The sequence below is a fragment of the Cupressus sempervirens genome, chromosome 1, assembly GCF_028749045.1.
Source record: "Cupressus sempervirens isolate cs-2001-9-10 chromosome 1, ASM2874904v1, whole genome shotgun sequence".
Lineage (NCBI taxonomy): Eukaryota > Viridiplantae > Streptophyta > Pinopsida > Cupressales > Cupressaceae > Cupressus > Cupressus sempervirens.
In genome coordinates this window covers 884,679,595-884,704,695 of record NC_143118.1, presented here as the reverse complement: position 1 = coordinate 884,704,695, position 25,101 = coordinate 884,679,595, and the positions used below count along the sequence as shown (strand labels likewise).

Below are 25,101 nucleotides of genomic sequence, written 5' to 3'. Positions count from 1 at the left end.
TTTATCTGTTGAAGGTTTATGGTTCTTAATTCATGACTAGTTATGACTATCTCTTCATCAAGTGCAGGGTCTCCATAGTGTGGTACCCTTGCAACCTTGGTAGTGCTCGAGCCTGGTGCTGAAATCTACAATGGGACTACATCAGTGCTTAGCTTCTTATTAGGAGTCCCTAAGGTAGGCAAGTTTACCAACATTTTTATTGCCTCCTACTCCTTAGGGGTTTTCTCTTCTTTTTTCTCCTCTTCTCTACTACCTTGATTAATAATGATAATATGTGGAGGTGCACCTTGACTTTGTGTTGTAGGAACATCTTGTCCTATTTGGTCCTTTGCTTGCTCCTTGGCAGTTGTTGTTGTTGTAACTATACTATCAACCTTAGCAATTTTTCCCTATTATTCTTTCTCTTTAGGTTGATCTATTGTAGCTATGGGAGGTTTTGTAGATTTTTCTTGTGTTCTTTCTTTCTCCCTTGTTATCTTTGCAAAAACACCCTCTAACTCATCAACACTCACCAAAATTAGATCTATACAAAGTTGTGCTTGCAATGTATATTGGTGAAGGATTTTTTTTAGATCCTTTACAATTAAAGGATTGATGTTCTAAGTTGAAGTGTCAGGAACATCTTGTATAGTTACTATTTCTACAAGTGTTGTATGTGGAGGACTTGGTGGTGGTAGTTGGGTTTCTTGGACACTCTATTATGTCTACTGCTCTTTAGCTATTGCCTCTTCACCATGCATCTTCTCCACTAAGGAAATTAGATTTTGAGCATTTTCTTCATTGACTTCTTAAAGTCCTAAAAATAACAAGTCATCAAGGTTTCAAAATTAGCTCCCATCTACTCTGTGTATTCATTGACTTCAACTATTATTGTCCTATCAATTTTCCATGCAATTTTACGAAAAGAAGGGAATTCATTCTGAACATAAAAGAAAATACATTGGGAATTTTACCAAATTTGCATTCGGATCCCTTTGTTCTTTTAATAGCTACTAGATTTTCATTGATCTATTGTAGTTGCCTCTTTGCAAGATCATATGTATGATCTTTCTTCACCAGTTTATATCCTACATCTACTACAATACAAGGCACATTGTTGAGTCTACTGGACTAGTAAAATTTGTGGGCTATGACCCTAATATAAAATTCAACTAGAGGGTCTTGGATAGTGTCAATTGTCATCCCTCTCTTATTCCATTTTGCACCTATTTTCTTCTCAATTGCCTCCTTAGAATCACTCCTAAGGGTCTTCAGCCAATCTAGGGTTGGGTACCCTGTCACTCTATGTACAATTCTCTTTGTGATTTTTATGGGACCATCCTCCAATCATAAACTACCATCATGCATTTGGCTCAACACTAGTCTAATCCATTTTGTCTTGAACACTATAGGGAATTAGGGCATGTGTTGAACCCTTCCTCTCAATAATCTTGTACAGAGCTAACTTTAAGAAACCCCTCTTGAGAAAAATATGTAAAATGTTGGTGAATTCAACATTAAATATGCAAGAAAAATTTCTAATCGAGGGCAATTTTTTCATTTGAGGCAAGGGAGAAAATTATTTTCTATTGGTGAAAATTTCATTTCCATATCAAAATTTAATAATAATTGTGGTGAATTTATTTTATTTTTTTTGGTACGCAAATAAATGTAGGCAATTTTTTTTGTTGGTCATAAACATTTTCATAATGTAAGAGGTGAATTAATTATTTTATATAACACAAAATATTAATATAGTTGGATAATATGTCAATTTCCAAAGAGAGATTATTTAATTTTTTGGTGAATTTATAGAGTCAAAAGTGGTCCATGGCCCACATGCCAAGTGTACACTATAGAGTGTACTTGTAGTATGCCAATCCATTAAGATTCAATTAATAATGTACCCTTTTTTATTGCCAAATTGGTCATCATCACTTTTAATGTTGTCATTTTATGGTGAAAAGAATTAATTTGGACCGTTGATTTAATATAGATCAATGGCTTCATTCTATTTTGGGCCTAATTTTAAATTACATACAATAAAGTCTCAATCTTCCCAGAATTAGGACAGGTGTGCCAAAGACTAAAACATAAAATAGTTGGCTAAACAGGGATAGTTAGAGACACACGTTAGTAAAATGGTGGACGATGTGCAACCTGAGGGAAAATATTATTTTATTTTAAGGGCAAAATAACATTGTCCAATAAGAAAACATTAGGGAAACACAGGCAAAATTTTTAAAATAATTGTGTTTTAAATGTAGATTACATTGGCGATTGGATCGAGATTTGCGACCAATTATGTGTAAACTAATAAGCAATTAGTCTTGGATTTTGACCCAAATTATTTAATATCTTGGTGACATGGTTGACCCTATATGTAGGTTTTATTTGCCAAATTTTGATTTCCCAAAGAGATGAAATAGCCAATTGGCGAAGATTCACCACTAAAAAAATCACTGATCTTGTACTCTTCCTTCAACACTCCATTTTCACACAATTTCTCATATGCTTCTCTCATTTCCATATCACCTATGGCTCCTATCTTGCAGTTATAGCATTTCCTTATATCTTGAACCATTACAACCTTTGGGGGCATGATAGAAAGGGCTCTAGCTAGGTCATTCTTGTATGCAACCTCTAGGATTGGACAAAAATTGGGTTGTCTAACCTCTTTGGACACTAATTGAACTTCAAATGATTCCTTCTCCTAAAATTTTCTAGAACTAGAAGCCATTTTGCACAATCTAGGGTTTCAACACAAAGAAAACACGAAACTATGTAGCTTGGCATAGTTGTAAATACCTTTAAATCGAAGGAATCATACTTGAATGTTGTTGAAATCTTCTTATACACTAGTTTCTTTTCTTTGGATTCATTATGTGCTCTTTCTCATCTTTTCTCTACATCCTTGATGAAGAAAAATGATTGAAAATGTGATATTATACCCTATTTTCATTGCATTTAATGCATAGTGTGTTTACAACTATCCACTTGACTTCTAAAGGATTCTACATTACTCGGCTTCAACTAAAATTTCTACTTCACTCAGCTTCCTCTATCAACTAGGCTCCAACATTCTTGACAATCAACTTGGCTTGTATTGGATTTTTACTTGGCATATGAGGGAAACTTGGCAATACTTGCAAACTCTTGAAATTTAAACAATGCTAGGAACTAATGGATGATAAAAATTTGTAAATCAGTCCCTTATGCCTTTTCTTTGATTAGTTTGATGAACTGTGATCACTTGACCTATTAGGTGAAGTGATCCCTTCATTTTATGTGTTACTCCCATCTTTATTCTTCCATGTCTTGTTCATTTCTCCTTTGATGTGTTCAACATCTACCTTCACTTTACCTTTGTCATTATTTGAGTTAGGTGCCTTTGGCCTTGTTGGGAAATTCTTGCTAATATGACCAGTCTTCAAGAAACTAAAACATGTGGTTTGGCTCAACCATCTACTATATTTTCTTTTCAAATGTGTCTTTATGCAATTTTTAGGAATGTGTCCATATTCCTGATAGTAATGATAGCTATACCTAGTGTTGTAGTCCCAATTGTAGTGATGACCATTATTTGCTTCTGCTAGTTGATTTGGTGTCTACATAGACTGTGATCTACACTAAAAAGTTCCATGTCCATACTTCTTGCAATTTTAGCAGTGACCTTCAAATTTTGGTGTTCTGATAGTCATAGTCTTGCAGTCATGTGTTTGATGTCCTTTCTTTTTGCACTTATGACAATAACTTGCATTCTTAGGCTTGCCATGCTGATGGGCATTTTTTCTTCTACATATATGAGAATTATGTCTCTTTTTACCATAGAAATGACAAGTAGGTTTAGTGTTCTTACCTTTGTTACTCCTTTCTTCTACAGTCTTGGATGATTCTCCTTTTTCAGTGCTAGTGAAACCAAGTCCTGAAGTATCATTGCTAGCCCTTGGTGATTTTAGTAGTTTTTCAAAATATTTGATGGCCTCATTTAGTTTATTGAATCTTTCTACAATCTCCTTCTCTCTTTTTAGATCATTTCACACTTGTTCATTTTTCATCTTTAGTGTAGTGATCTCAATATCCTTGATATTCAGTTCATGATGTGCATTCATCATCTGACTTAGGGTGTCTAGCTACATGTTTGAAATTCTTGCAAGCTCAATTGAATTTTCTTCTAGTCTTTTGGCAAGGTTTCTCTTTTCTTCTTCTAGTATAACTTTTTCTTCAATGGCTCTTTTCTTTCATTCAGTCACTTCACAAAGCATCATGGCTTGTGATTCTTGTTCAAGCTTGAGTGTTCTAATTTCTTCTGCTTGAGCTCTATTTTTCTTGACCAGGTCTACTATTGCTGCATCAAATTCTTTGGAGTCTCCATTTATAAATAGATTTGAGGTGTCAATCTCCTTGTACTCTATGTCATTCTCAGCTATGGCAATCTCTCTTCTTCATTTTAAGGATTTTCTCAGTTCTTCTCTAGCTTCTTCCAAGGCATGTAAGGCAATATGTATATCAATTACCTAATTCTCTATGATCTTCCCAAGTTTGTAGACTTCCATTTCTAGATCTTTTCTCCAAGCTCTAAGGCTCCTCCTTGTGAGAACTACATTTTGATTTCAATTTTTGGAATTAACAAGTAGGGAGGTTTACTTCTGAGAGGGGGGTTAATCAAAAGTAATTAATTTAAACCTTTTCAAATCCTTCTAACTTAAACCATTTTCCATACATCTAATTCATCTAATAAATATGAAAGTAAAGACATGCATGAAAATAGATAACACACAAATTTGGTAACCTAGAAACCCTCCAAAATTAGAAGGTAAAACAGGGGTGGGGATGACACTCAAAAAAATCACTACAGCAATGTGTAACTATTCAAGGTTACAATTTTTGACCACTTCCAATGGTATTCCCTTTGAAAGGCCTATCCTGTTAAAGACTTTTACACCCTGTAAAAAGTGACTTGGTTAAACAATTTCACTACCTTGCTAAAAGTAGGCCTGGTTAAAAGACTTAAGTACATTCACTTGGAATGCTACCCTATTAAAGGATTTGCAAATGGCTACTAGGGCAACCTAAGTCCATAGGATTTCCATAACTAATACAATTACTAGAGAGTATTAGAATTCTTTTGACTTTATAGCTTTGTAATCTTCAATTGCTAATTCTAGATCCTTATTCTGCTCTTGCTGATCTTATCCTTGCTTGATCTGATATGTCACTTTACTAGATTCTAACACTTTGTTCTTCAATAATTGGATTCTACAATGTTGTTATATTCTTCACTAAGTCTTTCAAACTCCTCTCCAAATTTCACTGTAGTTCACCCATACACTTCTCTCATCCATGCATACAATGGATTTTGTCCTCCTTTAAAAGATTTCAAAGACTTAGGGTTAGGTATGAATCCATGATCAATATTAAATCTTCAACTCCTGCTCAACTCTTGCATTTTTCATATTGGTTACATAGCTAATGCAAAAGATTCGATCTAATCTTCAAGATCCTTTGAGATTCATCCCATGTTGGCTCCAAAAATGGTTTACATATGAGTTTGTGAAGGCACAAACTCATATGTTGATTCTATGTTATTCAGCACACACTAGTTGTTGATGCTTGGCACATATAGGAAAACTGGCTCACTCGGCTCCTATAGCAATTTTGTTTCACTTGGCATCTATAGTGACTTGACATCTATACTTTTCTCACCACTTGAACTTCACTCGACACTTAAAGATTGCTCGACACCTGAAGTTCACTCGGCACCTAATGAATTTTTTGCCTCAGTATACATTGTAGCTTGGCTTTTTTAGTGCACTCGACATCAACTAAAGAATTTTTTTAAGTGTGTTGATACTCAAATCTCAAAACCATTCCAAGACTAATATATTATAGTTAATTTGGTTGATTTATGAGAACTAGTCTATTTTGGAAAAATGGCTCCCTAAGGCATAAATGAAAAGATATTTTTAGAATTATGGAATTTTTGGAAAGCTCTCTACTTTTAAATAGGGGTCTCTTTTTTACATTTAGGGTTTTGGATATGAATTCATTTTATATAGGTCCAATCTTGTTGACTAGGTCAAAAATCAAAATTAAAAACAAGCATTTAATTATTAGCTTGCACTTATGTTTCACATGGTTCAATGAATGATATGAGTTATCTTTTGGATTATTACTCCTAATAATTAATTTCTAGATCTAATGCTAGGGTTTGCATAAGATGAGTATACATTGTATATCTTTCCTTTCTTGTTGGAAAGTTTGTGGCTTGCTTGTGCAAAAAAGTTCAACAAAAATAAAAATAATGTAAAATATACTAAGTGTGTTGCATGGATTAACATGTATTCTATTTAAAACCCTATGAAATTTAGTTTTCTTTTATTAAAATGAACCTCTTATGTGTCTTACTTAAGTGATTTCCTTCCTTCATAGATCACATTTCAATTTCTACTCTGAAAGAATCAATTTCTACTCTGAAAGAATGAACATAGATTTTTTTCTTGAATATCTGTTACACATAGTAGTTAGGCCCTATGAACACTATTTATGGATCTTGAGAGAGTGGGATTCAATATCTTCTTGATAATGGAACCACTTGTAGGTAGGGAAGGTGCCAATCAAGTCTAGGTTCATGTTGGGCGTTCATTTTGCACGAGGTCAACGACACGAATCCATAATGTAATTCCTCTCTTGAAAAGTAAATCTTTTTAATGATCCACTCCAAGGTTCAGTGTTTGTCTTGCGACGTACCAAAATTTGCTCAGTAGAAGATAAATGTGAATGTTCATGAGGAGGCCTTTGCTGGTTCTAAAAACTCTTTTACCTTGGAATTAAGTAAAATTTGTTTGCTGTCCCAAAATATCACACCAAAAGAACAATATTTTTGTATTTTCTATTTTTCAATGAATGCAACTCTAACAATGTAGCTACTACAAGGTCCTATTCTAATAGGGGGTTAGCAAAAAAAATAATGAAACTGAAAGAAAATAACATGAAATCAAATAACTTGAAATTGAAATTATTAAACGGACATAAGCTACAGAACACAACGCGCTACGAGTTAAACCTTTGAAGAAATCGGTACGAAACCAATGAAAATAGGAGCAACACTTCCTAGAATCCACTAATGCGATAGTCGGTGAGAATATTTAATAAATTGAATGATGTTTCAATGTTCATCAAATTGCAAGGCCACAAAAAGTGTGCTCATGTGAGACAAAAAGCTATGTAGACACAATCGGATGATCTCTTCTCAAGCTTGTTACGTCAACAAAATTCATATATCTGTATCAAACAAGAACTAAAAGATCGCACAACTAGAAAAAATGCAATAAACCTTCGGCTCAATCACAATCTTATGAATAAAATTCACAAAACAATGACACATTCAAGCAAGAATAATTACACTCCAAATGCTAGCACCAAAAGCATAACTTTATTGCATAAGAACGGCGGCCTTTTTTACATTTTACAATGGGGTATTTATAAGAAATCGTCTCCTAAATTTGTGTTGAGAGTGAGATATCTTAATGCAATAAATTTTTTTTAAAACATTATACAAACTAAATATATACAAACTGGTAATCTAACTAGTACTTAGAGGTACTCCATCCATATTTTATTCATTAATTGGATGCATGAGCCCTTTACATGTCAAAAATAATGAAAGCATGAGAGAGAAATTAGGAGGAAGCCATCAGTCAAAGTGGAAGTGCATGGAGAGACCAAAAATAGAAGTTGGCCCTTCACTTGATGTGTGTTGGAGTTAACTTGCCATCAAAATGTGCTCCCAATGCATGGAAAGTGCTATTTTTGGAACTGGCAGTCAATTGTCGGTACACCTCTGAATTGCAAAGCTACATGAAAATGCGAAGCTATGTATCTATGGAGCTATAGACCTATGTAGCTATGGACCTAAAAAGCTAAAGACCTATAGAGCAGTGGAGTTGCAGACCTACGTGGCTATGGACCTGCAGAGTTGCGGAGCTGTGGACCTGTAGAGCTTAATTTGCCAAAAAATCAAAGTTCTCAATTTTGAGAATAGTTTTTGGGTTTTTCTCAAATGAGGTTTTAGATCACTTTTGTATATGCTCCATGCCCCTTTCTAATGATTTACACCCTCTTTATAGCTAATTACTTTCATAAACTTGCACTCCCTCTACTTCAATCGAAAATCTCAAGGCACCTGCATTGAATCTTGTCCCCAATAGCTACATAAGATGAGGAACTTGATTTCCTTTATGTTTCCAGCCTCTATATCTTTGACCTTTGTCTTCTCTCCACCTATCCAATCCTTCTTGACAAGAAACCAAGTGATCCAGATTATCCAAGATGATCAAATGTTTGCAACTTTTTCATATTTTTTCACAAATTTTCTAGGCATTTTTAAATGACCTTTTTGAAGGTGTTTTGCTCAAAATTTCAAGTCAAAACCTTTGTTAGTCCCTAAAACTAGGTATTCAAAGGCTCATTGTTTTATGGATTTGAAATTAGATCTTCAGTTCTTCTTTCCAACAGTGTAAGTGATTCTAAATTTTGAGGCCCAAGTCAAAAGTTATGATCTCGACAAGTTGAGAATACCTTTTTTACCTACAAAAGAAGCAAACATTAGTTTGTAGAGTTAACAATGCATAGTAAAGATACACTAGCCATTCAAACAAAATTGGAGGTGAATCTTGAAATCTGGCTAAGTCTAAAATTTTGAAGCCCTAAAATTTTGCTAAGTTTGAAATCCTGAAGCCCTGAAATTTGGCTAAGTCTAGATTTTTTGAAGCCCTAAAATTTCCTAGAATCTTTACCTTATCTCGGGGAGGTTTGAAACCTATCTCAAAAGATTCGTCGCATATATTAAAATATGTCAGCTTATACTTAAACGATATATTTTAAACCCCTCTAATGGCTACTCAGGCAAAATTGGAGGTGAAAGGGCAGCTTGGTTAGCATGCACAGTGCCTTGGGAGCGCGATGGTGTGAATGCACACAAGGTACTTTGATCATGTGTGTGCACACTCATGCATGCGTGCACTTGGGTGCACGCATTGCCCTTCAAGGCATGCAGGCAGCCTTTGAAGGGCGGTATGCATGGGCCTTGAAGGCATGCACATGGACCTTCAAGGTGCGCATGCATGGCCTTTGAAGGGTGGCACATGTGGCCCTTGAAGGCGCACGCTAACCTTGAAGGCACACACGCGCAGCCTTTGGGGGGCAACACATTTGAATTTTTTTTCTTTTTTTTTTTCAATTTTGAATTTTTTTTGTATTTTTTGTTATTTTTTCAATTTTTGATTTTTTTGTGTTTTTTGGACTCAACTTTCTAACTTATTTAATCAAGTTTTCTTCTCTCGACTCTCGAACTATGAGTCTAGGAGTCAAAAAAAGTAGGGGCATGTGTTGTGGACACCACAAGAGTTCAAACATCATCGAGTCTTTAACAATGGATAGTATGTTCTCTCTAGAGAAAAAACTAAAATCGTTGTTAGTAAACACACTTTGTTGAGTTGGTATCAACAATTTTGCAGGTCAATTAATCTATTTGTTGTGTTTTGGTGAGGTGAAGAGGCTAGAGGATTATTCTTTATTTCCTTTGGGAGTATCAAAAACTTGAAATCCTTGAATCTGAACCAAGTGCCCATGTGGTCCATGTCATGAGTCTTCCTTGCACTAGTACAAAAATAACAATATGTGAATAATAAACTACTAGAAATTGTATATATATATGACTAATTTTGATCATGTGACCAAAGGTAGTTTATTGTTAGACATTTATCTCACAACCAAATGTATGACTAAACTATTTTAATAATTGATTTGGTCATTTATTCTAGTTACCTAGTAGTTTATTTGGTAATTTTGATAGTATTTATGGTAGTATATTTGGTAGTTTATTTGTTAATTTATTTGGTATTATATGTTGTTACATGGTAGTTTATTTAGTAGTTTATATGGTATTTTTGGTAATATATGTGGTAGTATATGGGGTAGTATATTTGGCATTTTATTTGGTGGTTTATTTTGTAGTTTATTCAATCATTAATTTAATCATATTAGGGCACAATGGAATCAAACCACCATCTTCCTACTTGTAAAGTAGGTGCTCTTCCATTGAGCTAGTACCCTTTAACATTCTAACCAACTAGTTCTCACACATTAGATACATGATAATAGTTAAATAATTTATTAACATCTTAACTTGCAATGAAGCAAAGATCCTATATAATGTTAGAGAAGTGGAAAGAATACTTGATGGAAAAAATAACCCAATCTAAGTTTCCTCCCTAATTTGGTAGTAGGTTCTCTTTAAGGAGTAGGGATACTTCTCATAGTCAGACATGGCCTAGATAAGAGGTTGCAGTAATTTATATCAATGATTATGGTTTTAAATTTCATTGAATGCATCTTTTATCAACAAGTATATCTTTTTATAGATATATGACAAGACCATTAGCTATGTATGCATGTGTTTAGAGGATAGAAAAATACCAAACTAAGTGTGTTTAACCTTGGCAATGTGACTTGTAGGTTTCACCCATTCACTATATTTGCCAAAGTGTTGAGAAAAATCAAAAGAGTGGCACCTCTCTATATTCAACTAGTCTCAAAGGAAAAAAAGGGATTAAAAACATGTACATGGTACTTATATATGGATGCAACTCATTATTGAAACTCAAAACATTTTGTTAATCATACATAGTATGGCAATGCATTCTTCATATTGTAGCTCTATAGAAAGTTTCCAACAATTGTCAAGCATTTTTCAGTATAGTTATCAAAAGTAATAACAATACTACAAGAGATGCTATTGGTATTCTTTCCTATTCCCTCTTTATTACAATCTATTTGGTGCTTCTACAAAGTCTTTGACTGAAAATCCATCTTTCCAAGAAATTAGTTTTTAGTGTCCACTTCTCGTAGGTTGATTTTAAACATCTTATAACCCTAGAGAGTGAAGAGGTCAATATTCAGCAATGGATTTGCACAAAAATGTGATATATCTTAAAACAACATTGTCCAACACTAAACATGATTCATGGGATACCCTACATGGTCACATGAATATCTTGAATTTGAAAATTAGTGACAAGATCTAAGATAAATTTCCATTTTCAATACCTAGTGTTGCAAACACCTTAGGAATTATTCCTTAGCTTGTTGATGGATCCATTGTGGTCAGAATTTTTGTTTCCTTCAAATAATATGGAGGATTAGTAGATTGAGGTATCAATACAAAAGTAGTTTCATCATCATGAAGGGTACATCTGTAACTTTCTAACCAAAAAAAATATGACATTATAGGAAAAAACACATTAGTAGGACATGAAACACCAAAAAAAACCAAAAAATAATTAGGTTTGAAGAACATGAAATCCCAAACAAAATACAAAAAAGTTCATGCACTTCCTTCTTATACATGTATTTGGTGAGGTGAATGCATGTCAAATGAATGTAACTATGGCTCTTGAAAATAGAAATCAGTTGGACGTAATAGTGACACACTAAGGGATGATAGAGAAAGAAGATCAAGACACATGGAAACCATATCCTTCTTAGATTTTGTAAGGATAAGTGACAAAACAATTACAAAGGAATAAATCATGGGTAAGGATAATGAGAAAGGGATGACCATAAAGAAGAAGCATCTCAAATATTATTCCAAATATGATTACAAGTTGAAAAGGGAAAAGGCTATTGTAGATGTGTCCAATGATGTGACTAATATCCTTCATGTAAAAGATGATAACATAGGTCTTACACTTGAAAATAAAAGACATGGAAAATATTTTGTGAAGTAATGGGTAAATTTTCTAGAAATGAATCTCTTAAGGTAGAGGATGGTGAGGAAGACCTTAGGGAGGGCATTTCTAAATGGAGAGATGGATGAGGGGTTTCAAGACATACAATAAAGTAAAATGCATCTATGCATGTAGAAGAAGTTGAAAAGTGTATGAAAACTTTAGGCATAGGAATATCCTTATGAAGTCAAGTTAGAACTATTAAGGATAGAACTACTAGTAGATGACATACTAATTTGGGTCATAGAAGTAAGAAGAATGGCAAGATAAGTTGTATAGGTCATGATTTATTAGGTAAAGATGGGCAGTGATAAATTTTGTAAGATTGGAACAAAGGACATTTCAGAAATTTTAAAAAGAGCAAGAATGGCCCCAAAAATTGAAGCCAAATCTACTAATGCACCTATAATAGTCCTAAACATAGGAGATGTTGTAGCTCAACTTGTCAAGACTCTAGCTACAGAGGTTAGAGAGTGTTTCTTTTGGAGGGTTTTTGTTGTTAAATGGGTAATTTCCCCCTAATTCAAGGTCTCTTACAAAAAAATTATCCTTTTTCAAGTTTAATCAAACACAAATGATGAAGAAGTTACTTTTGAGGTTGTGCTTGTATCTATTACTACAACAATAGTTTTTTATGTTTCCTTATTAATTAATGTTTCTGGGTGAGGAAAAAAATTAATAAAAATTTTCATTTCAATTAGTTTGTATGTAATAAGTTCACATTCATGGCTAATAATGTTAATATAGTAAAGGAATGATATTATTGATAAAGGGCATGATGTTGTACACAATGACTTTGAGATGGGGTGTGAGCTCAAGGAGATCTTAATATTGGATTTAGGATCCATCATTAGATTGCAAGAGAAATTTTTTGTCCATTGGTTGGAGATGTTATAAGAGTATGTTGAAGTCCTAGATCTTGTGCTTCATGAAAAGGGAGTAGATATTTTATTCTCCTTCAGCAAAAATAAAAAAATGAGTATTCTTAAAAGACCATGTTGTCTAATGTGTTGAAGTTGATTTGTGCTCTTTCTTCTCATTAAAAAATGTGAAATTATTTAAATACCCTTGCATTGTATTAGTTGATGCCATGCTTTGAAATAAAGGAAAAATCTATAATGCAGATGATCATGTCATGCTTTTAAATAAAGGAAAAACCTATAATGAAAATGATCATGTCATAATGAGCTAGTCTTGTGATTTAATATCACCAACAAGATACATAACATAAATCACATATATAACATGATATGATTTTTTTTTTCATAAGCAACATATGAAACCAAGATTCAAACAAGAAATAATTTATGGGATGAACATTTCAAACTTGATTCCAAGGAGGCATTAAGAAAAACTAGGAATCATGCAATAGACAAAGTTATCCAGTTATACATTATTCAATGTCCAAATACATGTCATTGCACCATGCTTTGAGAGAGCTCATCAAAAATAACATAGATAATGATGAATCCATTTTAAGTATGCTACCAAAGGTACTTGAAGTGATGAGGTTTAGGTTGTGGGAGAATAATAAGAATATCAAAGAATATTAGTAGTGTGAACACAATCATTTTAGAATTATATTGTTATACATTGGTTCATGCATTTTTAGTCCAAATAAGACAACTTGGATATCTTTCCTTGAACTAATCTAATTAGGTCCATAAAGGTCTTGACATTAATGTATTTTTACACAAATCAAATGCAAAAAACTCAGTGATAATAATATAGAAGCAAGGTATTGTACAAGTGCCCTTTCTAATGCAAAGCATCCTGGGTGTAAGGGAAATCTTGCATCACCCAAAAATATTTTATCTTCAGCCTTTTCTATTTTAATAAGGACTAGTAGATAGAGTGATTACTATTTATGGGAATTTTCTATTTTTAGTAAGTTTGTCATACAAGCTCAAAATGTTCTCATTTTCTATAGGAAGGTTGATTTTAGGGATATAAGCCTACCATAAAAATCTCATTGCTCTAGCTTAAGTATCAAAGAAGCTATTGTGGATTTTCGATGGAAGAATTTGTAGAAAAATCTTCAAGCTCACTATTGGAGACCTTAGAGTGCCCGGATGAGGTCTAAAAATTAAATGGAAGGGTGCTAGCATAGTTTCAAGCCTGTAGATCATGAGCTAGCATTTCCAAAAAGTGGTTATAATAGCCAATCAAAGCAACGGTTTGTGAGTTATGGCCTTTAGAATTTGGGCTACCAAAATTTCTAAAATAATTTGTCAAAGATGTATTTGGCTGAGTCTATGTGTATTTTTAGGGTCTGTTAGACCTACATATTAAGTTTGAATATTTAGAACCTTCCCAAGAAGCATAAAACTGCCTATTTAAGAAAGGCCCAAACATTATCTATGGCAGCTCTAGGTCATAGTTCACAGCAATGTCTTGTAGACTACTATAATGAAGGAACCCATTTGGGTTAGCATATTATAATTGAGAATTTTTTTATTTTTCATTTGCGGTTATAATAAGAAGTCCATATTTTTTTCTCACATTTGCTATTTTTTCTTTTTTTTTGTTATGAGTTTATGGTATTAAGGGGAGCTCCCTACATCACTTTCTAATAATAACATGTTTATTTTACCATATAATGTACAATCAAAAAGTGCACTTTCATAAACCCTTCTATCCAAGGTTTTCCATAGATTAGAAATCTTGAAATGGTGGCCTAGGGCTCCCTAGTCATGGAGTGAAAGAAGCATACAAATGAGTATAAAATGGTTCTCAGCTGAGCCTTAGGAATGTAGCCCTTGCTAGTAAACCATGAGGTGGGAAATTCCTTAGACAAGAGCAAGAATGCTAGTATCAAATAACTCTATGCAAATGCAAGAATGAAACTAGGATAGGATGAGAATGCAAAAATGTAGCTATTCTAAACCATGATGAGAGTGTTACAATCCAACTATTATGCTATGTGAGCTAGATTATAACAAAGGAAACTAAGCTATTATGCAAGTATACTAACATGCCATAAGATCTTGAGCTAAATGTAATGGAATGCAAGAACAAAGACAAGAAATAGAATGTTCTCCTCAAAGCTCTAGGAAATCTAACAAAAAACCTACAGCATAACAATATTCTAATGATGATGGATGCTTTGAGGGGGAAAGCTATCTCCCTTTTAAAGTTGTATGGATAGTAGAGATCAAGATTGAGATGGTGGATGATCAATAGTTGAATTCAAAAATGGGAGGGATCCATGTGCACACACAAGTCAAAAAATAGAAAATAAGTTGACTTGTCATATAAGACAAAAGTCTCACAGGCCTTTTCTTTTAATTTCAAAATAGAAAAAGGACTTTAAGTGGGTTAGAAGAATGGTGTCTTTTATTTAATTAAAAGGGGACATGTTCTTTTAATCAAATAATGAACTTAGGATAGCATAGTCAAACTATAGGTTATAATCAAATTAATTGATTATTAGCAATTTGGTCTAAGTAAATGATTAATTAAGTTTAGCCAAAATGCTAAGGGGGCTAATAGTTTAGATGAAAAATTTTAGGTGATTACATTTGCCCCTCTTTGAGTAATGTGTGATCAATCTGGGAACACATTGTTGGAGTTGATGAAATCCAACTTTGAAGATGCCCAAGATCACCTACATGTGAAAACTTGTCAAAGAGAAGCCAAGGAAGGAAGAACGTGGAGTAAGGGAAAAACCCTAAATGGACATGAGAGAGAGAATATTGCAACACCAAAAAAATGTATTTACAATATGCTAAATGAAATACAATGAGGGAGCCTGAATATAAAGAGCTCTAGGAATCTTCTAAAAAAAGATAGAAGATGCTATGATATAAGTGTGACAACTAAGAATACATCCACATAAGGTGGAAAGTCCTCGAACAATGTGAGAGGATAAGTATGACTTAGGAGAGAAAAAACTCCTGTATTCTCAACAACTTATAACAAACTCCTAGACTACAACTAATTAATAAATGCATTTACCTAAGTAAGCTTAAGTAAATAGAATAAATAATTAGTAAATTAATTATTTACTCTAACACACATTACGCCAAAGAAAATAGAAGCCAAGTAGGTAGCAATAAATATAGATATCTAATTTCATAGAACAAAATGTAGAAAGAGACAAAAAATCTTGAATGTATAGCCTAATAGTAGTAGTTCTAAACACTAGGAAAAAAGATGATGTTAGAATTCAAGAAGAATGTTAACACCTAGCAAAATAGATAAATCAAGAGCAAGTGAAAAGATCAGACAAATGCTCTTGAGAAATAAATAGCTATAGCAAGTGATGATAGAGTATTTTTGCCCCCTTAGTATTGAAATTGAAATGAGTTAATGGGAATTCAAAAGCAAACTAGATATGAGAAAATTAGGGTATAGCAATCTCCAAGGGGAAAGATAGATAATGAGAACCAAAGAATGACTATTAAGAAGTGATAGAATGCCCCAATTTGACCAAAGTTGACCATGAAGGATTAGGTCAAATCAAGTAGAAAGGTAATTTTAGACATGAAAAGGTGAATTTGAGTAGATATGAAGCATAGAAATTATGGACATGAAGAAATGAAGATGCCCCAGCAATGATTCAAAGATTGGACCTCAGAAGGTCGACTAACTACTTAGAAGAAGGTGAAATTTTAAAATGTGATTTTGACCATCAAGATGAACTTGAATTCCAATTTCAATCTCGATAATGGATCCAAGATGTCAAAATTAGCTAGGGGTGCATTTTTTGTGGAATTTTGATGAGTTTGAAAATTAGGTCAAAGGCTATAAAGGGGCCGAAGTGTCATTTTCAAATTCATTTTCTCTTTTGTGATTTTTTGAGAGCTTGTGAGTGGTCCAAAGAGCATCATGGCTTTGGTGACCATTCTACTTTACCAACACCATTTTGAGTGCAGCCAATTGCACAATTGGCTAGAGCACTATAGGGCGCCAATAGTAACTAAATTTTTGCCATTTTTTTGAGCTTTTTTGGCATTTCCTGCATGTTTGGAGGGTTTTTACAAAAAATATCACATGATATTTTAAAAGTATCGCATGGGTACTTTATAAAATGTTGCATGATACATTTTGTTTCAAAATGTGTCACATACATGCTTTATGTTCTATCATATGGAACATACCTATTTATCACCCACATTGGTGTGAAATATCGTATGATAGAATTATATCACATGACTTTAGAAAAAGTATCACATGATATCCTTCTAGCATATTGTATTGCTTGTAGTAGGAAAAAGTATCACACAGATGTTTTGTTGTTGATATTTTTGTTCTATGATCATGTGTTGCAATGTGTTACTAACATGTACCTATTTTTTTGTGTGCAAGAGGTATTTCTAGTGCTACTTATCAAAGGCTCCAAAGTGGTGAGATTGTGAGTTGTTGAGTATTTGATAGATGTTGAGCATGTTATTGTATAGACCATGGAATTAAGGTAAATTATATGGATGCCCCATATTTAGGATAACATATACCCACAAGCAGAAATCAAGAAAATATGCCCCATGCCTCCAGTCTTCTAGTCAATGACATCCTCAACAGACTATTAGGGAGGGAACACATGGTAAAGAAATCATCATATACAACACATAAAGTAAATAAAGATCAGCATAGCTCAATCATTTAAGTGTTTAAGTGCATGTGTGTAAGTTACTTGGCCATTTCTTCAAGACTTGATTCTAATAGTGAGAAATATCACGACATCGGAGACCATAGGTAAACTATCTGAAAAGTGTTTAGAGAAACTTAATGTCAAGTTGGGGGTAGTGTTGAGAAACACTATTTTTGAGTTGTCAAAGAAACCCTAATGCACAAGGACACCTCAATAGGCTAAGAAGCTATGCCCCTAAGACAAGGATAAGAAACAATCCCATACTAAGAAATGCATAGTGAAGTGGGTGATTGAGACTAATAGACATAGGTGCAAGGGTCTCAATTAGTTCATGTTTCTAGGTTTTCACCACTTGGCACATTTTTTTAGGACCTTTTTAAAAAAAATTTAAAATTTTTTAATTTTTTTGGTGACACATCAAAGTGCCTATTGCCATGTTTTCACCAAGATGATCATTTTTTCAAGACCTTTTCTAATGTTTAGGATTTTTTTAGGATCATAGATATGTACAAGATAGCTGAGCAGTAAGCCTTTAAGCATATAATTTTTTTATTTGTAGGACATTAATAGGCTCTACAAGTTCCTCACCTTTAGGAGTAGACAGTTGATAAGAACCATACCCAAATGCTGCTATGATAATGTATGGGCCTAACCAATTTGGTTCAAAATTTCCCTTCTACTCTCTATGCTGTTGATTTTTTGTATTTTCTCTAATCACAAGGTCACTGACTTGAAACTCACATAGATGAACCTTTTTTTTATACTGAGTAGACATGCACTTCTGATAAGCCCTCATGTGATCAAAAGCTGCCTTACAGTACTCATCAAGAGTTTCTAATTCTTGTATTTGCATAGCTCTATAGTCTTCATCAGTTATGGACCCATGTAAAGAGACTCGCAAGGAGGAGATCTCTACTTCTAATGATAGAACAACGTCAAAACCATAGACTAAAGAAAAGGGTGTGGCTCCTATATGAGTAAGAATAGTAGTTCTATAGGCCCAAAGTGTTGGATTTATCTATAGGTGCCAATCTCTTCTAGACTTATGAACTGTGTGATGCAAGATTTTCAGCAATGTTTTGTTGGAGGTCTCTGCTTGGCCATTCCCTTGAGGGTAATAAATGGAAGACCAGTGTTATTTGATCTTAAACTTCTTGCATAGTTGTCTTAGGTCCTTATTCTTGAATTATCGCCCATTATCAATGAAAATAGAGGAAGGAATAGCATATTGACAAATGATGTGATTTAGTATAAATAGGGTAACATGTTTTCCTATAGTAGTAGATAATGGTATAGCTTCAACCCATTTGTGAAATACTCAGTTGTTGTAATCATGAGCTTGTGGCCACTAGATTAAATTGGGTGAATTTTGCCAACCAAATCAAAGGCCCATTGTTGAAATGGCCAATATGTCATAGAAGGAATCAACTCATGTCTAGGAGCATGAAATAAATTACCATGGAGTTGACATTTTTGACAAGACATGGAATAACAAACAATATTAGCTTACATAGTTGGCTAGTAATAACCTGCTCTAATTAGCTTACAATGTGGCCCACAAAATTCCATCATGGACTTTGGCAAGTGCCTTTTCAGACTCTTCTAGCTCTAAACACTTAAGAAATGTTCCATCTAGACCCTTTCTATACAATTCACCAAAGACCAAAATGTAATGTGAGGCATTATGAAGGAATTGACATTTTTGGTTACATATGAGGTTCTCAGGAACAATTTGATCATGTAGATAAGAGGATATGATAGCATAGAAAGAGGAATCATGGCCTAAAATGGTGCAAATCATTTGATTATTGGAGCAATCATAGGTGGGATGATGTAGTTCTTCCACCAGGAACTCAAATCAAGATTCATGTTCTTATAGTTGGAGAATAAATGCCAGAGTGGCCATAGTATCAATAGTTTTGTTTTTTGATATAGGAATTTTCTAAGATGTCACAAAAGTGAATTATTTCCTTAGAGCATCTATCAAATTTTTTAAGGTATCAACTTGTCATCTTTCATTTGATAGTCATTATTTACTTGGTTAATAACAAGTTGAGAATCTCTGTAGATATGCAATTCGGTTATTCTCCATTCAAGAGCCATCTTGATCCCATTTGTTAAAGCCTCATACTTTGCTATGTTGTTTGTACAAGGGAACAAGTGTTTTTAAGATTTGGGAATCATATATCCATGAGGGGAAACAAACAATATACCTGCTCCAACTTCATTTTGTGTATGAGAACCATCAAATAAAATTTTCTAAGTTCTCTCAGTGATGTACATAATTTAGGCATCTAGAAATTCAGCTTGTATGGGTGTTGCATCCTCTAGAGGAAAATCAACTAGTTGGTTAGTGATAGCTTGTCCTTTGATGGCTTTACGTTCGACATACTAAATGTCAAATTCTAAAGGAATCATCATCCATTTAGCTAGATGTCCAATAAAAATAGCTTTTCTCAATAGATATTTCAAAGGATCAATTTTAGCAACAAGGTGGACTATATGTGCCAACATGTAATGTCAAAGCTTTTGAGAAGCAAAGACCACTATGAGACAAGCCTTCTCGATGTTGGTATAGTTCATCTCATAAGAATCTAGATTTTGATTAATATAATATATAGACCATTCTTTACCAATCTCATCACTTTGGGCTAATAGTGCTCCTAGAGAAGAAGTTGTAGCTAAGATATGCAAGATCAAAGGTTTTGTTGGAATAGGTTGCATCAAAATTGAAGGATTTTCCAATTACCCTTTGATTTGATCTAGACATTTTTTACACTCATCATTCTAGATATGAGTAGAACCTTTGTGAAAATTCTTGTTAAAAGGTCGAGCTTTATTAGCCAATTGAGAAATAAACCTTCTTATGGATTATAGAAGTCCTTGTAGACTTCTAAGTTGACTGATATTTTTTGGAGGAGGCATATCCATGATAGCCTAGACCTTTTTAAGATCAACCTCAATACCTTTTCCTGAGATGATGTAGCCTAGAAATTTTCCAAAAGTGACACCAAAGGCACACTTTTTTGGGTTTAGCCTAAGTTGGAATTGTTCCATATGGTCGAATATCAAACTAAGGTCTTCAAGATGTGTATCTCTTGTTCTAGATTTTTCCAATGTGTCATCAACATAGTCTTCCATATTTTTATGCATCATATCATGGAATATGGTGGTCATTGCTCTTTGGTAGGAAGCACTAGCAATATTGAGTGCAAAAAGTAAGATGTCCCAACAGAAAGTATCCCACGCACATGTAAAAGTTGTCTTCTCTTGATCAACTAGAGCTATCTTAATTTTATTATGCCTAGAAAACCCATCCATAAGGGTGTACATTTCATACCCCACAGTCATGTCCACTATCATATCAATGTTTGGTAGCAGAAATCATCCTTGGGACATGCTTTGTTCAAATCTTTGAAATCAGTACAAACTTGGATGGTTTTATCATGTTTGGGTATAGGTACAATGTTATAGATCCATTTTGCATAATCAATTTCTCTAATAAAATTTGCACTCAAAATTTTTTCCAATTCTGCCTTCACCAACAAAGTGACATGTGGATGCATCTTTCTCAATTTTTGTTTAACAAGCTTGATATCAGGACAAATAGACAAATGATGCATGATAAGATTTTTGTCAAGCTTAGGCATGTTCGAATATGTCCATGTGAAATTGATTTTTTTATCTTGAAAAATTTGGGCAATTTACCTCTTTTCTTCACTTGATAATGATTGAGCTACATGAATAATTTTAGGAGATTTCTTTGTCCCCAAGTTGATTGGCTATGTAAGCTCAATGAGAACTGATGATCCATCTTGAAAATAGCTTGGCGGACTACCAAGTACCTCATTCATAGGTGCCTCAAAGAGGTTTTCACCATTAGATATGTCTTTATTTTTACTATTTCTAGGTTCAAATACTGCCATAATGTGGTTTTCACCATCTAACCATTTGTTTTTTCTTTTGATTTTATGACTAAGTTACTTGATATTTAATTCTGTCATGTGAATTGTAAGTTCACTAGTGGAAGAAGTGATAGGCTCAATGGCATTTAGGTATCAAGTGATCTCATAGTCATTTTGGAAAGATTTTATTTTTTAGGGTCTAATGTTGAATGGACCAGTATATGAGATTGGGGTGAATCAATTTGAGTGAGATAGAAGCTTCAAGGTTATTGATGAGAAAAGAGTCATCTCTGGTGACATGTGAAGTTGAGCCTATAGTGAATGTTCCAAAGGTATCTAGATTAGGAATAGTCCTAGAGGGACTAGCATGGCCCACTAAAGAACTTTGCAAGCCAAACTCATTAGACCTTACACTAGACTCATGTACTACATTTGATTGAATTGCATAAGTGTGAGTGACATCAACCTTGAGTTCACAAGAGGCATTTGATAAACTTTACCATTCATACTCTTGAGAGTCTATACTCTGATCCCTAGCAATTAGATGGGCAATATTTTGTCTAATTCATCCTTTATTTAAATCTTTAGTGTCAAATTCATCCTATTCTAGCTATCTAGAGGTGGAAGCCTCATCATTATTATCGGTAGTAAATGTTTCTTCTCCCTAAAGAAGAGAGGTTATAAGTATAAAGTCTTCATCTTGTGAAGTAGCAAGAACAAGGGAGAATCATCATCCTCTAATTCACTAGATATGGGTGCATTTTGAGTAGATGCTAGAATATTATTCTCTAGCCCAAATCCTAAGCCAACAGTGTCTCAAGCATCATAACCTTGAGCATGACTTAAAGGTTTAGCTAGACCTCATTTGCTACTAAATAAGGACCCATGACCTTGATAGCCCATGTTTGCAAGCATCCTATATCCTTTTCCATATCATTTGGGAGAAATGAGAGTTGTGACTGTAATATCCTCTTCATCTTCCTCTCCCCCATATATCCAATCTTTAATAGCTTGTTCTTCTTTTTCTACTTCTAAGGTAATTGAGGACTATACAAAAGTGCCAAAAAGATTTATGGTAGATGTAGAAGGTTTCTTTTTGGTAGACAACTTCCCATAAGATTGAGGGGAAATAGGTAGAGCAACAATACATTCTAAATTTTATTTGCCCATACCAAGACTCATCATTTTTATTTTTTGTTCACACTTTGTAAGAGACGGTGTTGGCTCATGAGAGGAGCGATTGTGTGGAACTTTTTTTTCAGCAGTAGACAATGTGTTAATGGCCATTGAGTTGCCACTAGGGACTTGATGCACTTATGGTACATAGAAGAAATTGCTTGCATGTCATGAATTCATGGTTGTCCCAACAATAAATTATATGCAAGGGGCATATCTAGGACTTGGAAAACAACATCCTTCTCCACTGGACCAAGTCTAATTACTAGCACAATTAGACCCTTGGAAGGTCTTTCAACCTCATCATAAGCTTTTATGGTGATCTTGCCCCTAGGGTCAATAGAAAATTCTGACATGCCCAACTATTGGATCACATTAAAGGAAATAATGTTTAATCCTGCACCATTTTCTATCAAGACTCGATGAACATGAGTATGAAAGATTTGGACTTCAACGTGGAGAGAAAGGTTGTGGGAATAACCGAGTGCTCAGTCATCTTCTTTAGAAAAGGTGAGGTGATGAGGTGAAGAGATATGATTCACCATAAGTTGGAGCCATTGCACATCAATATCTATGGGAATAGTGGTAGAGCATAAAGCTTATTCAAGGATATCCTTGTGCAAAGGAGATAACTCTAATAACTCAAAAATGGAAATTTGAGCCAGGGTACACTGTAATTGACTAATAAGGTCATAGTTAGAGATCCTAGAAGTGGTTGGTTGTTTAGAAGATGAAGTATTCTTTGAATCCTAGACAACTTTTAGACCAACCTTAGATTTCCCCCTAGTAACAGCATTAAGTGGTCACTTTGTGATGAATAAGAATCAATCACCCAAAGCACCACCTTAGGTCTAGAGTTATTAAGGTATTAAGGAACATTGCACATTTTTAAGACAACTTTATGTCATTCATCTACATATTAGTTTTCATCATTATAACTTGCCCTGCATAAATACTCAATGGGCTCAAGCATACCTATATCATTGATTGCATCAGCATAAGCATAACTAATCTTGGCATCATGATTTTTTTAGTGGCTTTAGAGGTTTCACCCTTCTCATATTTTGGTAAGGGTTTCTTAAAAGCTTTGTAATCAGCATTATTGACAAGACCATCTATGACAACTTTTCCTTCCTTAATAAGATCTTGAATTATATCTTTGAGCTTAAAATTGTTTTCAGTGTTGTGACCCTTTCTTTGATGATAACTGTAGATATGATCCTCTCCACCATGGGGGTTTGATAGGTAGGTCATAGGGTCAAGAATTATCTAGCAAAGTAATCAACTTGTTTGCACTTAGATTTTTTAAGACCACTTCATAGGGCTCAACCATTGGTATGTAAACACGTCGTTTCTTGGTAAACTTAGAGATCTTGTCAAGTGTTTGTAGTTTCACATTTTCTTGTTGCTTTGTTGCATAGATGGCAGTGGAAAGATTAAATGTGGGTTCTTTGGTCTTAGGAGTGTCCACTACCCAATCATTGACAACATACTTGTTTTTATTCCAAGGTTTACCTTTTCCTTTACATTTCCATTGTTGTTCTTCTCTTTGTTTATGACAATATCACACCTTTTGATAGCAAAATCTTCAATATGATCGCACTCTCAACCATTACATTGAAAGATGTAAATAGTTGTTTCCTTAGGTCAAATTATAATTATGGTATGAGTGTATTGACAAAAATAAAGATTTTCGTAGCCTCAGGAATCTGTCAAGGATATCAAGAGTATAATGACCTCCATCATTGAAGATATGTTGCAAAAGGTTCTCCTAGTTTTTGTTTGATGTTGCATAAGTCCAACACCATTACAAGATGTTGAATATTATAGGAGTATTGCTAGATAAAACATTGTGCAAGCTTGTCAAATTTTTTTATAGGAGGACTCAATTTGGTGTACCATTCCATAGCTTTCCCTCTTAGACTCCTAGGGAATAACCTCATAAGAAAGGTGTCTTCATGCACAAACTGCTAAGAGCATAAAAATGCCTCATAAGATCATGAGGATCACCATTTCCATTTTATTTTTCATACTTAGGAACCTCTATATCCTTAGGAAAAGGTAGCATGTAGAGACTCCTATCAAATGGAAGTGCACATATTGATTCAAAAAATGAAGTTTTAGGTGGTTCTTTTGAAGCTTGCAATTGTGCAAATTTATTCCTCAATTCTTGTATTTCTTCCCTTAATGTTTCAGCTTCACTGGGTTCTCATTTTGGAATTATCTGCTCTGTATCAAAATCTTGGGGAAGTTTCCATCCTCTTGTTGCCATGTATCAGAAGTATTGGTCTCTATTTTCCTCTAAAGCTCTAAGAAATAGTTTTTGAGAAAAGCCATCTTGTTGGAATTTTATAACATCTTTCCTGGTTACTTCTTCATCACTTTCATGATGAGAAGGGCATGTGCTCATGGCAACTCTAGGAGTTCTTGGAGATGTGTTGTTGACAACGTTGCCATCAAAAGGATTTTAGGAACAAGTCCCCTTGTTCTCTTCATGGCAGGTATGGTTATTGTTTTTAGCTTGTTGATGTTCTTTCTCCCTAGTGTACATGGCTTCTAAGATCCTTTGATTTTCATGTGCTTGTTCCTCTAAACAATGTTGGACTTCATTGGGGTGTACCATGGTGATCAAACCATTCTCACCCTTAGGTGTCTCACA

General features: G+C 34.1%; 1 pseudogene; it reads left to right on the top strand.

Annotated features, from left to right (window-relative positions):
* Positions 1-8,974: 8,974 nt before the first annotated feature.
* The window catches only part of LOC149580665 (elongation factor 2-like), a 76,421-nt pseudogene continuing 60,294 nt past the window's right edge, over positions 8,975-25,101 (top strand).